General features: G+C 44.2%; 1 protein-coding gene across 1 annotated transcript in view; it reads right to left on the reverse strand.

Moving 5' to 3' along the window:
• CPVL (carboxypeptidase vitellogenic like) overlaps positions 1 to 6,871 on the reverse strand; it is a 212,441-nt gene extending 205,570 nt beyond the window's left edge. The window contains exon 1 of the mRNA XM_073630166.1: positions 6,731 to 6,871. The gene's annotated coding sequence lies outside the window, so the exon portion shown is untranslated. The remainder of the gene's footprint in view (positions 1 to 6,730) is intronic.
• Between the last annotated feature and the right edge of the window lie 6,667 nt (positions 6,872 to 13,538).

Consider the following 13,538-nt stretch of genomic DNA (forward strand, 5'->3'; position numbering starts at 1 on the left):
TTAAGTTCATTTTTTTCCTCATTAATGTACACACAGCACCCCATATTGACAGAAAAACACAGAATTGTTGACATTTTTGCAGATTTATTAAAAAAGAAAAACTGAAATATCACATGGTCCTAAGTATTCAGACCCTTTCCTCAGTATTTAGTAGAAGCACCCTTTTGATCTAATACAGCCATGAGTCTTTTTGGCAAAGATGCAACAAGTTTTTCACACCTGGATTTGGGGATCCTCTGCCATTCCTCCTTGCAGATCCTCTCCAGTTCTGTCAGGTTGGATGGTAAACGTTGGTGGACAGACATTTTTAGGTCTCTCCAGAGATGTTCAACTGGGTTTAAGTCAGGGCTCTGGCTGGGCCATTCAAGAACAGTCACGGAGTTGTTGTGAAGCCACTCCTTCGTAATTTTATTTGTGTGCTTAGGGTCATTGTCTTGTTGGAAGGTAAACCTTTGGCCCAGTCTGAGGTCCTGAGCACTCTGGAGAAGGTTTTTGTCTAGGATTTCACTGTACTTGGCCGCATTCATCTTTCCCTTGCTTGCAACCAGTCGTCCTGCTGTCCCTGCAGCTGAAAAACACCCCCACAGCATGATGCTGCCACCACCATGCTTCACTGTTGGGACTGTATTGGACAGGTGATGAGCAGTGCCTGTTTTTTCTCCATACCGCTTAGAATTAAGGCCAAAAAGTTCTACCTTGGTCTCATCAGACCGGAGAATCTTATTTCTCACCATCTTGGAGTCCTTCAGGTGTTTTTTAGCAAACTCCATGCGGGTTTTCATGTGTCTTGCACTGAGGAGAGGATTCCGTCGGGCCACTCTGCCATAAAGCCCCAACTGGTGGAGGGCTGCAGTGATGGTTGACTTTCTACAACTTTCTCCCATCTCCCGACTGCATCTCTGGAGCTCAGCCATAGTGATCTTTGGGTTCTTATTTACCTCTCTCACCAAGGCTCTTCTCCCCCGATAGCTCAGTTTGGCTGGACGGCCAGCTCTAGGAAGGGTTCTGGTCGTCCCAAACGTCTTCCATTTAAGGATTATGGAGGCCACTGTGCTCTTAGGAACCTTAAGTGCAGCAGAGATTTTTTTGTAACCTTGTGCCAGATCTGTGCCTTGCCACAATTCTGTCTCTGAGCTCTTCAGGCAGTTCCTTTGACCTCGTGATTCTCATTTGCTCTGACATGCACTGTGAGCTGTAAGGTCTTATATAGACAGGCGTGTGGCTTTTCTAATCAAGTCCAATCAGTATAATTAAACACAGCTAGACTCAAATGAAGGTGTAGAACCATCTCAAGGATGATCAGAAGAAATGGACAGCACCTGAGTTAAATATGATTGTCACAGCAAAGGGTCTGAATACTTAGGACCATGTGATATTTCAGTTTTTCTTTTTTAATAAATCTGCAAAAAAGTCAACAATTCTGTGTTTTTCTGTCAATATGGGGTGCTGTGTGTACATTAATGAGGAAAAAAAATGAACTTAAAATGATTTTAGGGAATGGCTACAATTTAACCGCTTCAGCCCCGGAAGATTTTACCCCCTTTCTGACCAGAGCACTTTTTGCGATTCGGCACTGCGTCGCTTTAAATGACAATTGCGCGGCCGTGCGACGTGGCTCTCAAACAAAATTGACGTCCTTTTTTCCCCACAAATAGAGCTTTCTTTTGGTGGTATTTGATCACCTCTGCGATTTTTATTTTTTGCGCTATAAACAAAAGAAGAACGACAATTTTGAAAAAAAAAACACATTATTTTTTACATTTTGTTATAATAAATATCCCCCAAAAATATATATAAAAAAAATTTTTTTTCCTTCAGTTTAGGCCGATCGTATTCTTCTACTTTTTTTTACCAAAAATATTGCAACAAGCGTTTATTGATTGGTTTGCGCAAAAGTTATAGCGTTTACAAAATAGGCGATAGTTTTATGGCAATTTTATTAATATTTTTTTTTTACTAGTAATGGCGGTGATCAGCGATTTTTATTGTGACTGCGACATTATGGCGGACATTTTTTACACATTTTTAGGACCATTGTCATTTATACAGCGATCAGTGCTATAAAAATGCACTGATTGCTGTGTAAATGACACTGGCAGTGAAGAGGTTAACCACTAGGGGGCAGGGAGGGGTTAAGTCAGTACTAGGGAGTAATTACTAACTGTAGGGGGGATGGGCTAGCTGTGACACTACACTGATCTCTACTCCCGATGACAGGGAGCAGAGATCAGTGACACTGTCACTAGGCAGAACAGGGAGATGCTGTTTACATCAGCATCTTCCCGTTGGGCGATCACGGGTATCCTTGCAGCAATCGAGTCCGCGGGACCCGCGACCCGACTTACGGAGCTACCGGCGGGCACGCGCACACGCAATGACACGGTGGGAAATTCAAATGGACGTACCTGTAAGCCCATTTGCCCAGCCGTGCCATTCTGCCAACGTACATCGGCGTGCGCCGGTCGGGAAGGGGTCAACAAAGTGTGAAAAATTTAAGGGGGTCTGAATACTTTCTGTCCCCACTTTACAGCGGTCAGAGCTAAATAATAGCCACTGATTAAACACTAGGGGTCGATCAAGGGGTTAAGCGTGTTCCCTCACCGTGTTCTAACAGTGGGGGGGGGTGAGCTACTTAGGACATGACAGAGATCACTGCTCCCGATGACAGGGAGAGGTAGATCCCTGTCATGTCACTAGGTAGGACAGGGAAATGCCTTGTTTACATCTCCCTGTTCTTCCTCTCCTTGTCGCGATTGCGGCCCACCAGTGGACAGAGTGCACCCGCTAGCCTGGGATTAAGAAGGGATGTACGGGTACACCCTTTTGTCATTCTGCGAACGTTCACGGAAGTGGATGAAAATGGATGATCATCCATTTTTCATTAGAATGCATTAAAGTCCATTTTTCATCAGTCAACGGATGAATGAAAAATGGACAAACGGTCCGTATGTGTAAAAGCGGCCTAAGACACGTCAATTTGGTTGGCTGCTGGCTGGTTGCAAACTTTGAACTTGGAAATCTCTTTAGATTTGTTTGACATATGTCACCTTTCCAGTGCGCTTTGCTGCATAGACCAGTTATTAGTGGGGGCAGTGGCCACTTGTTTGCATTTTTAATATATTGTCAGGCAACACACGGACATCTTTGCTGCCATAGTGCTATGTGCTGGGTGTTCAGTGTGCCCCTGTAGCTTTAAGGAGGGGTGGGTTCCTTCCAGGTCCATCTACCTTTCCATTAAAATGCATGTGCTCTCATTGTGGAGACTCACTGAAGTTAGAGTTAGGGACTACAGAAAACAAGGTGCCTTGATGGGGCCTGTAGCTTACGCATGTACAGTGAGGGAATATAAATGGATTTGCATTTTAATGAGTTAAAGAAGTATTTGACCCCTTCACAAAACATGACTTAGTACTTGGTGGCAAAACCCTAGTTGGCAATCACAGAGGTCAGACGTTTCTTGTAGTTGGCCACCAGGTTTGCACACATCTCAGGAGGCATTTTGTCCCACTCCTCTTAGCAGATCCTCTCCAAGTCATTAAAGTTTTGAGGCCAACGTTTGGCAACTCGAACCTTCAGCTCCCTTCACATATTTTCTATGGGATTAGGGTCTGGAGACTGGCTAGGCCACTCCAGGACCTTAATGTGCTTCTTCTTGAGCCACTACTTTGTTGCCTTGGCTGTATGTTTTGGGTCATTGTCATGCTAGGAGACCCATCCACGGCCCATCTTCAATGCCCTGGCAGAGGGAAGGAGGTTCTCAACCAAGATTTGACAGTACATGGCTCATTTGATGCAGTGAAGTTGTCCTGTCACCTTAGCAGAAAAACACCCCCAAAGCATAATGTTTCTACATCCATGTTTGGTAGTGGGGATGGTGTTCTTGGGGTCATAGGCAGCATTCCTCCTCCTCCGAACACGGCGAGTTGAGGCCAAAGAGCTTGATTTTGGTCTCATTTGACCACAACACTTTCACCCAGTTCTCCTCTGAATCATTCAGATGTTCATTAGCAAACTTCAGACAGGCCAGTACATGTGCTTTCTTGAGCAGGGGGACCTTGCGGGCACTGCAGGATTTCAGTCATTTACAGTGTAGTGTGTTAACAATTGTTTTCTATGTGACTATGGTCCCAGCTGCCTTGAGATCATTGAAAAGGTTCTCCTGTATAGTTCTGGGCTAATTCCTCACTCCATGAGGTGAGATCTTGCATGAAGCCCCAGAACGATGGGGATTGACAGTTGTTTTTTTGTGTTTCTTCTATTTGCGAATAATCGCACAAACTATTGTCACCCTCTCACCAAGATGCTTGGCAATGGTCTTGTAGCCCATTCCAGCAATGTGCAGGTCTACAATTATGCCTCTGACATCCTTGGACAGCTCTTTGCTCTTGACCATGGTGGAGAGATTTGAATCTGATTGATTGCTTCTGTGGACAGGCATCTTTTATACTTGTAACAAGCTGAGATTAGGAGCACTCCCTTGATGACCCCATACACACTATCGTGAACAGAAAATCGGCAGAAATTTATCTTCAGATTTTCTGACCGTGTGTACGGGCCTTTAGAACCCCATACACACTATTAGATTTTTTGCAGATTTTTGTCTTCAGATTTACCAAAACCATGTAGTGCAAGGGCCTTGCCTGATTGCATACAAATTGAAACTCTTAAGGTTTGACCACATATATTGTTTTGGTAAATCTGAAGACAAAAATCTGTAGAAAATCTAATAGTGTGTATGTGGGTCTAAAGGCCCGTACAGACGGTCAGAAAATCTGAAGATAAATTTCGTCCGATGAATGATCTGCCGATTTTCTGATCATTAATATGCTGCTTTTGACAACCAATTACGAATTTTCGGCAGACAAAAACTGGATGTGCAGGCTTGAAAATTTTTGTCTGATGTGACCACAACGTCCAAGTTTCCTTTTCATTAGTGCGGTTTTCTGACAAAAAAAATCTGAAGAGCAAGACTAGGCATGCTCAGAAATGAAAGAACACATACAAGATAATTCAACACATTACATCACTTCTGACGTTGAATTCTGTCGTCAGAAAATTTTCTGATGGCGAGTACCCTCTTCACTTTCGATTTGAGACTAGCATCCAACAAAAAACTGACTGTATATACGGGCCTTTAGAGAGTGCTCCTAATCTCAGCATGTTACCTGTATAGAAGACACCTGGGAGCCAGAAATCTTGCTAATTGATAGGGAATCAAAATCAAATACTTAATTCACTCATTAAAATGCAAATCAAGTTTATAACTTTTTTGAAATGCGTTTTTCTGGATATTTTACCCCCCCCCCCCCAAAAAAAAGTGCCAAATATGGCAGAGGAGGAGGAGAGAATGCAAACAAGCAGAACCTCTCATGGGTGAAGCTCCACTTTAACTTTCCCCTTGATTGAAAACACCACCGTCCAAGGGTGTCTCCTTTGTGGTTTTGTCCAGAGTGGAGACATCCTAAAGCTGGCCATAAAAAAGGTGAGTTGGACAGAGGAATCCCCCCAGCTGGGACCTTCTATTCCGACAGCGGGACCCTCCTCTGTCTAAGTCCCAGATCACACGGATGCGGTGCGAATACTGTGTGGACTCCGGACTGCATCCAAATCGCACCCCATTCATGTAAACCGCTGCGGGCGTGTATGTTAGGTTATCGACACCCCGAAATCGGTTCACAAAACACAGTGCGATTTGCAGAATTGGATTGTATAGGTAGGAACACCCATGTGATCCAATTCTTGTGAAAAAAAAAAAAAAGGGGGGGGGGGTCTGTTTTTGGTCCGGATTCCATGCGATTGGAGCCACACAAAATGTCTTAAATCGCACTGCTGAAGAATCGCATGCAATTTGAAAAGGAATGTGATGCGATTCCCGTTCCAAATCGCATACAGTTCCCGCACCGCAGATTGTGAACTGGCACTGATACACAGATCAGTGGCTGCAGTTGCCAATTGACAGATATTTCCTTGGTCCCTTGGACAGAAGCCAATGAAATGATCAGGGGCACATCCATCTACCCCCAGCATAAGAGAGGGAGCGTGTTATTGATCACAGGTGAAAGTAAAGTGAAAATAGAAATCTAATGCAGCCGCCACATCTAAGGATTGCTAAGGCCCCTTTCACACTGGGGCAGGGGGGATGCTGTAAAGCGGCGCTATATTTACCGTTGTTTTAGCGGTGCTATTCAGCCGCTAGCGGGGCGGTTTTAACCCCCGCCAGCAGCCGAAAATGGGTTAAAACCGCCCACAAAGCAGCGCTATGCCGGCAGTATAGCCACGCTGCCCCATTGATTTCAATGGGCAGGAGCAGTTTACACCTCTCCTTCACAGCTCCAAAGATGCTGCTATGACTTTTTTCAGCGTCCTGCCAGCGCACCGCTCCAGTGTGACAGCCCTCGGGGCTTTCACATTGGAGAGACAGCAGCGGCAGTTTCAGGGCGCTTTGCAGGCGCTAATTTTTGCGCTGTAGCGCCTGCAAAGCACCCCAGTGTGAAAGGGGGTCTAAGCTGCAATACATGACTATGTTGTTTTGTGCTTTGCTACCACTTTAAGTTCGCAATGAGAGTGTATTGTCTCCTGTCCTCTGATATGATCAGGCAGAGATGGGGGGACATCCTCCTGTACTGTGACTACAGTGTAATCTTACAGGAAGTGGCAGATCACTGTATGGGGACACACAGGAAGCAGCACAGCTCACCCTGTCCCAGCCCACCATGTTGTCACCACTTACCTGCAGCCTGGCAGAGACAATCAGCGGGGATCACACAGCACACAGCCGGCCATACACTCAGAGGAAGGAGGAAACCCTGCAGAGCTCTCACTTCCCTAAACCTCCGCACCGCCTGTCATATGATGAGCTGCACGTGAAGCCTGTCAGCACTATGCGGCCTGGCTTGTAATTAGTGAAACGTCCACCAGGTGGTGCTGCAGAGCTATGATCTATGTAGCACAGCTAGCTGGGAAGGCTCAGTGTCTGATACAAAGCAGGGACTCCCCTGACCTGTGCTGCCATAGCTGTTATGGGCACACAAGCATTCATTTAGTCATGCAGGTCTGTCACAAGGACAATATGTATTCTGACTAATCCAGTTAACCCTTCTGCTACCAGTTTTGTATATTCCATACACCTGTTTATAAAAAAATTAAAAATAAAACATTTTAGGCCTGAAGATTATGTAAAACCCCAAAACATTATGTATTTTCTAGAGATTATAATAGCGGCAGTTCCTTTTTTTTTTAATGTCACAGCGCAATGGCTTATGAAACATACAATTTCAGTAAAATAAATACACTATAGTAAATTTTAGGGCACACAAATGCAATATATCACCCATTTTTTTTTGGTAAGATGAGGTTACGTGGAGTAATTAGATACCCAGCATGTCAAGCCTTAAAATAGTGGGTGCCCGTGAAATTTACTAAAAAAGTTTAGTTAAAAACAAAAAAGTAAAATTACACCTAAGCACTTAAACCCCACCTTTCTTTTAGTGAATTTGAAAAATGTACTGACAGAGTGCATTTTTACTGACAACCTGGTTTTACCCCCTTCATGATCAGAACATTCAATTCAGCACTGCGCTACTTTAACTGGCAGTTGCTTAGTCATGTAACACTGTACCCAAATCAAATTTATATTATTTTTTTCACATAAATAGACCTTTCTTTTGGTGATATTTGATCACCACTGGGTTTTTTATGTTTTATTATATAAAGATGTCTCCTCCAAGTAAAGGAATGGAGAGCAGATCACACTCCATTAGCTTCTTCCCCAACCGTGCTGGTTGGGAAAAATTACATCAGGACCACGATGTAGCAGGAAGGGGTGATCAGTAAACAGAGGTTCACTAATCTTCCATCCATCCAGTGGCATCCACCATAGCAGTCCCGGGTCCACCAATGGGAAACATGGCTGGCGTATACGCAGGTGGACATCACAGTTGGGGAGGGGGGGGTGTTAGTGATCCGGTGCACAGCCAAAAGGATTGCTTCCATCTGACAGCAGACTTGTTAGGCCTCATGCACACTGGACATTTTTGGAAGTTTTTACAGCTGCTGTTTTTGGCTTCAGACTTTTTTTCTACAGTCAATAAACTCCCCAGGATGTTATCCTATGTGTCCATGCACACATAGGCTGTTATCAGCAGTTTTTGGCTGGGGTGTTTTTTGGCTTTAAAAAAAAAAAAAAAAAAATTAGTGAGTTCTGAGAGGAGTTTTTTTAGCTGTTTTCAGCTGTAAAAATGCTCTAACGTCAAAAAACACTGATGCACATAGATAAACACTCAAAAACGTAGCTCACCAGCGTTTTTGGACATTTTTGATCCATTGAAAGGCCTCATGCACACTGGACGTTTTTTGATGTTTTTACAGCAGCTGTTTTTGGCTGTAGACGTTTTTTTCTACAGTCATTAAACTCTCCGTCATGTTATGGGGGTTATTTACTAAAGGAAAATCCACTTTGCACTGCAAGTGCACTTGGAAGTAAAGTCACTGTAGATCCGAGGGGGACATGCAAGGAAAATAAAAAACAGCATTTTAGCTTACACATGATTGGATGATAAAATCAGCAGAGCTTCCTCTCATTTCAGATCTACCCCTTAGATTTAGAGCGACTGCACTTCCAAGTGCACTTGCAGTGCAAAGTGGATTTGCCTTTCGTAAATAACCCCCTATGTGACCATGCACACATAGGCTGTTATGCCCCGTACACACGGTCGGATTTTCCGACGGAAAATGTGTGATAGGACCTTGTTGTCGGAAATTCCGACCGTGTGTAGGCTCCATCACACATTTTCCATCGGATTTTCCGACACACAAAGTTTGAGAGCAGGATATAAAATTTTCCGACAACAAAATCCGTTGTCGGAAATTCCGATCGTGTGTACACAAATCCGACGGACAAAGTGCCACGCATGCTCAGAATAAATAAAGAGATGAAAGCTATTGGCCACTGCCCCGTTTATAGTCCCGACGTACGTGTTTTACGTCACCGCGTTTAGAACGATCGGATTTTCCGACAACTTTGTGTGACCGTGTGTATGCAAGACAAGTTTGAGCCAACATCCTTCGGAACAAATCCTAGGATTTTGTTGTCGGAATGTCCGAACAAAGTCCGACCGTGTGTACGGGGCATTATCAGCAGTTTTGGGCAGTGGCGTTTTTGAGCAGTAAAAAAAACCCAAAACGAGTGGGTTCTATGAGACGTTTTTCAGCTGTAAAAACGCTGATAAACGTTGATAAACGTTCAAAAACTTCACTCACCAGAGTTTTTTAATGTTTTTGATCCATGAAAAAAAAATATATATTTTTTTTTGTTTTCTTCAAAAAAAAAAGTTAAAAAACGCTAACGTGGAAAAGCGCTAAAAATGCTAAAAAACGCTATTGCAAAAATGTTGAAAAAGTTGAAAGAAGTTGCAAAACTCACTGCAAAGGTACTGGCATTTTTATGATGTTATTTTAATGTCCAGTGTGCATGAGGCCAAAAAAATATGTTTTTTTTTTTTTTTTAAACGCTAAGGCGGAAAAACGTTAAAACGCTAAAAAACGCTATTGCAAAAACGTTGAAAAACTCACCGCATAGCCACTGGCGTTTTTAGAACATTATTTGTTTTTGTAATTCCTTTATTACCCATGAAAGTTACAGTCCACAGTCAAAGTATGCAATTTTAACAGATATCACAGTCAAAAAAACAAAAACAAAAAAAAAAAAAAAAAAACACACAGATAGGGTCACATAAGCAGAAAAATGGAACATCACGCCCAGTGAAGCACATAATGGATGGTCATGTAAAGCTATTACGGATGTATGGATAGTGGTTAGTGCATCGCACTGGGAAGCCCAGCAAACTATTGTATAACAGACCCAAAACCTATATATTGAATGCTACAGATACAGTAGAGTGGGGTAACTTGGGTTAGAATCTTTTAACATAACGGGAAACATAACAGGAAATAATGCTTCCCTATGGCCTGTCTTGCCCAGTAATGGAATAATGTAAAAATTGAAATTTAGACAGGAATATACATCATGATCAGGGCTTTTTTTCAGGGGGAACTTGGTGGAACTCAGTTCCACCACCTCTAGCTCAGACCCTTTGGTGCCTGCTCACCACAATCACTTGTAAACACAGAAGTGTGGTAGTTTGACAGCTCTGCACTCTGTGTGTAACCCCCTTGAACTCTGCATTCTGTATGTAATGCAATCCTGATATTTAATGCCCCTTTGGATTTGGAGGGTGTGTGTGGGGGGAGGAATTTTGGGGGTCGTGGTTGAGTTCCAGCACCTATTATTTGAGAAAAAAAGCCCTGATCATGATAGAACAACAAAACCCATTACTGAGTCAGGAAGATGGAGGATGTAAGGCAGCCAGAAGGGGAAGAGATTATGGGATTGAGTATCCTCAAAAGGGGGGTAGAAAAGGGGAAAAAGAGGGTAGATAAAAAGTCAATGCAGAGAGGGCCTCTCGCCCAGTGAGTAAAGTGGAATCCAAGAGGTCATTGCGGTTGTGCCATCTCTTGAAGATAGACGTCAGCAGGGGCGTTGCTAGGTCTACAAAAGATCTGGGGCTAGAGCCCATAGCAGCGTAGTAAAGAAAGTCATACGCTTGGGCGGGCATACACATGTATATACAGTAATATATGTCAGTAATATACGTGTGTGTGTATATATCCTCAGAGAGCCCCCCCTTACATCAGGGTCCCTAGAGAGCCCCCCTTACTACAGGGTCCCCAGAGAGCCTCCTCCTTACATCAGAGTCCCCAGAGAGCCTACCCCTTGCACCAGGGTCCCCAGAGAGCCCCCCACTTATATCAAGGTTCCCAGAGAGCCCCCCTTACATTAGGGTCCCCAGAGAGCCTCCCCCTTAAATCAGGGTCCCCAGAGAGCCTCCCCCTTAAAATAAGGGTCCCCAGAGAGCCTCCCACTTGCATCAGGGTCCCCAAAGACCCCCCAATTACATCAGGGTCCACAGAGAACCTCCCCTCCCCTTGGGGACCCCTGCAGAGACTCGGGGCTATGGGCCCCAGATTCGGGGCTATAGCCCCAAAAGCCACCCCCTAGCAATGCCACTGGACATCAGTGTACACCAAATGGATCCAAGGACGCCAGGTCTCTCGGAAGGTTTCCTGCAGACTGTGCATGGTAGCGGTGAGGTCCTCCATGTCTCTCAATTCGTTCATTTTAGAGAACCACAGAGATTTTGATGGGGGGTTCTCCGATCTCCAACAGAGGGGGATGCATGCCTTGGCCGCATTAAGCAGCTGGATTGTGAGGGATTTAGAACGTTATTTTAACGTCCAGTGTGCATTAGGCCTCATATATTTATGTCAAGAGTGTGTGTAAAAAGTCACCAACTTACTACATACATTAGTGGCAGCAAAAGGGTAAAGAGCTACTTCACCTTTATAATAAAATGCGCAAGGGGTAAATAGAAAAACTGCAAATCTGTTCTGCCACTGCCAAAGCAAGACTCATACTTCTCAAATGAAATAATCTTCACTCCACACACAGTCCATTGATTACTTCCCCCTTTATTCATTGTCATTCAAGTACGGCAGGGTCCATCCATGAGCTGATTTCCCTGAGCCCATTAATGCCTTCAAATGACCATGAAGTGACTGATTATTATTATGTAGCATTTATGGCTATCATCGTACCACTTTATTCCATTATGGTTAGAAAGAACAGGAGCTAAATTGTTTAAAACCACCTTTATTAAATCCGAACTACACAATCCATAAGCAATCATAAAACATCTATTAAAAACTCATTAGTAATTAAACATAAAGAGGCATCAGCAATGGCAAGCAGAGCGCTGTTTCCCCAAGGACACAGTGAAGTCAAGCATCCCTACATCATCACATCGCCTCATCATTCCTTATCTGATACAGATCTCTTAGAGCCCTTTCACACTGGGGCGGTAAAACGCCGCTATTATTAGCTGCGTTTTACCGTCGGTATGCGGCCACTATCGGGGCGGTTTTACCCCTGCTAGCAGCCGAGAAAGGGTTAAATACCACCGCAAAGCGCCTCTGCTTGATTTCAATGGGCAGGAGCGGTGAAGGTGCGGTATACACTCCGCTCCTTCACCGCTCCGAAGATGCTGCTAGCAGTACTTTTTTTCCGTCCTGCTAGCGCACCGCTCCAGTGTGAAAGCCCTCGGGGCTTTCACACTGGAATGAAAGCAGCGGCACTTTCGGGTCGGTTTGCAGGCGCTATTATTAGCGCAATAGCGCCTGCAAACCGCCCCAGTGTGAAAGGGCTCTTAGGGCCCTTTCACATTGAATGCAGTTGGATGCATTTTGAACTTCACTCCAACGGCATAGACAGCCCAAAAGGGTAATCCTATGGGTACAGTTCTCATCATTGCAGTGCAGTTCAGCGCAGTTTAAAAAAAAGTAGAGCATGCAGCATTTTTCCACACTCCAAATGCAGGGAATACGCTAAAAATGCTCTTCAAACGCACTGCACCCGCATTGCACCGCGGCCCCTCAAGCCAAGAAAGCAAGCTCAAAAACATAGAAAAATGCACTGCAAACTCAGTGCAAAACGCAATCAAGCATGCGTCAAGCACGTGTCAAACGTGCTTCAAATGCATGTAAACATGCGGTCAAAAACGTGCAGTTATGTGCAGTTTCTGGTGTGAATGGGCCCTTAAAGGAAAACTCCAATTTGCAACAAAAATCATCATATACCATACGTGACCAGTACACAAGAAACATTGTAATTTAAAGCAGAACTGGGCAGGATTGCCACTCCCATGGCTTTTTACTGGCGAAAAACTGAAAATTTATATCAAATACTTACCGTAATTTTCCTTCCCTGATGGACTCCATGGCAGCCTACGTATGGGTTAATCCCGCCTCTCATACCTCATAGGACCCCACTCCCATAAATCTTTGGATCTAGACAGAGACCGTGTTCCGTAACTTAGCCTACTCCAGCAAATGGGAGGGAACTCCTGCTGCCATGGAGTCCATCAGGAAAGGAAAATTACGGTAAGTATTTGATATAAATTTTCTGTTTTCCTGACAGACTCCATGGCAGCCTACATATGGGAAATAACTAGCCATACACACCCGGGTGGGCAATTGCTGGTTAAAGAAAAAAAGGTTTAATTGGCACCATCAACAGATAATACGTGCAAACCAAAATTAACCGATGACAAGGAAGCCGGTTCTACACAATAGTGCGTCATAAAAGTGTTAATTGATGACCATGAGGCCGCTTTACAGATTACTTCTGGAGATACATGCCGGGATGCTGCCCACGATGTAGAAATGCTCCTAGTAGAATGAGCAGTCACTGCCTCTGGAGGAGCCAAACCCTTAGACTTATAAGCCCACTGAATGGCCTGAACAATCCATGCTGCGATGGTTCTAGAGGAAGCACGCTTTCCCCTGCTTTTACCGTGGAAGAGAACAAACAGGTGATCAGATTGGCGAAAAGAAGCTGTGGCTTCTAAGTATTTCTTTAGAACCTCTCCGACATCTAGAGGATGAATATTAGAGTCCTCAGAAGACCTGAACGTAGGAAGAACAAT

This window comes from Aquarana catesbeiana, linkage group LG05 (assembly GCF_042186555.1).
Source record: "Aquarana catesbeiana isolate 2022-GZ linkage group LG05, ASM4218655v1, whole genome shotgun sequence".
In the NCBI taxonomy this organism is placed as follows: Eukaryota; Metazoa; Chordata; class Amphibia; order Anura; family Ranidae; genus Aquarana; species Aquarana catesbeiana.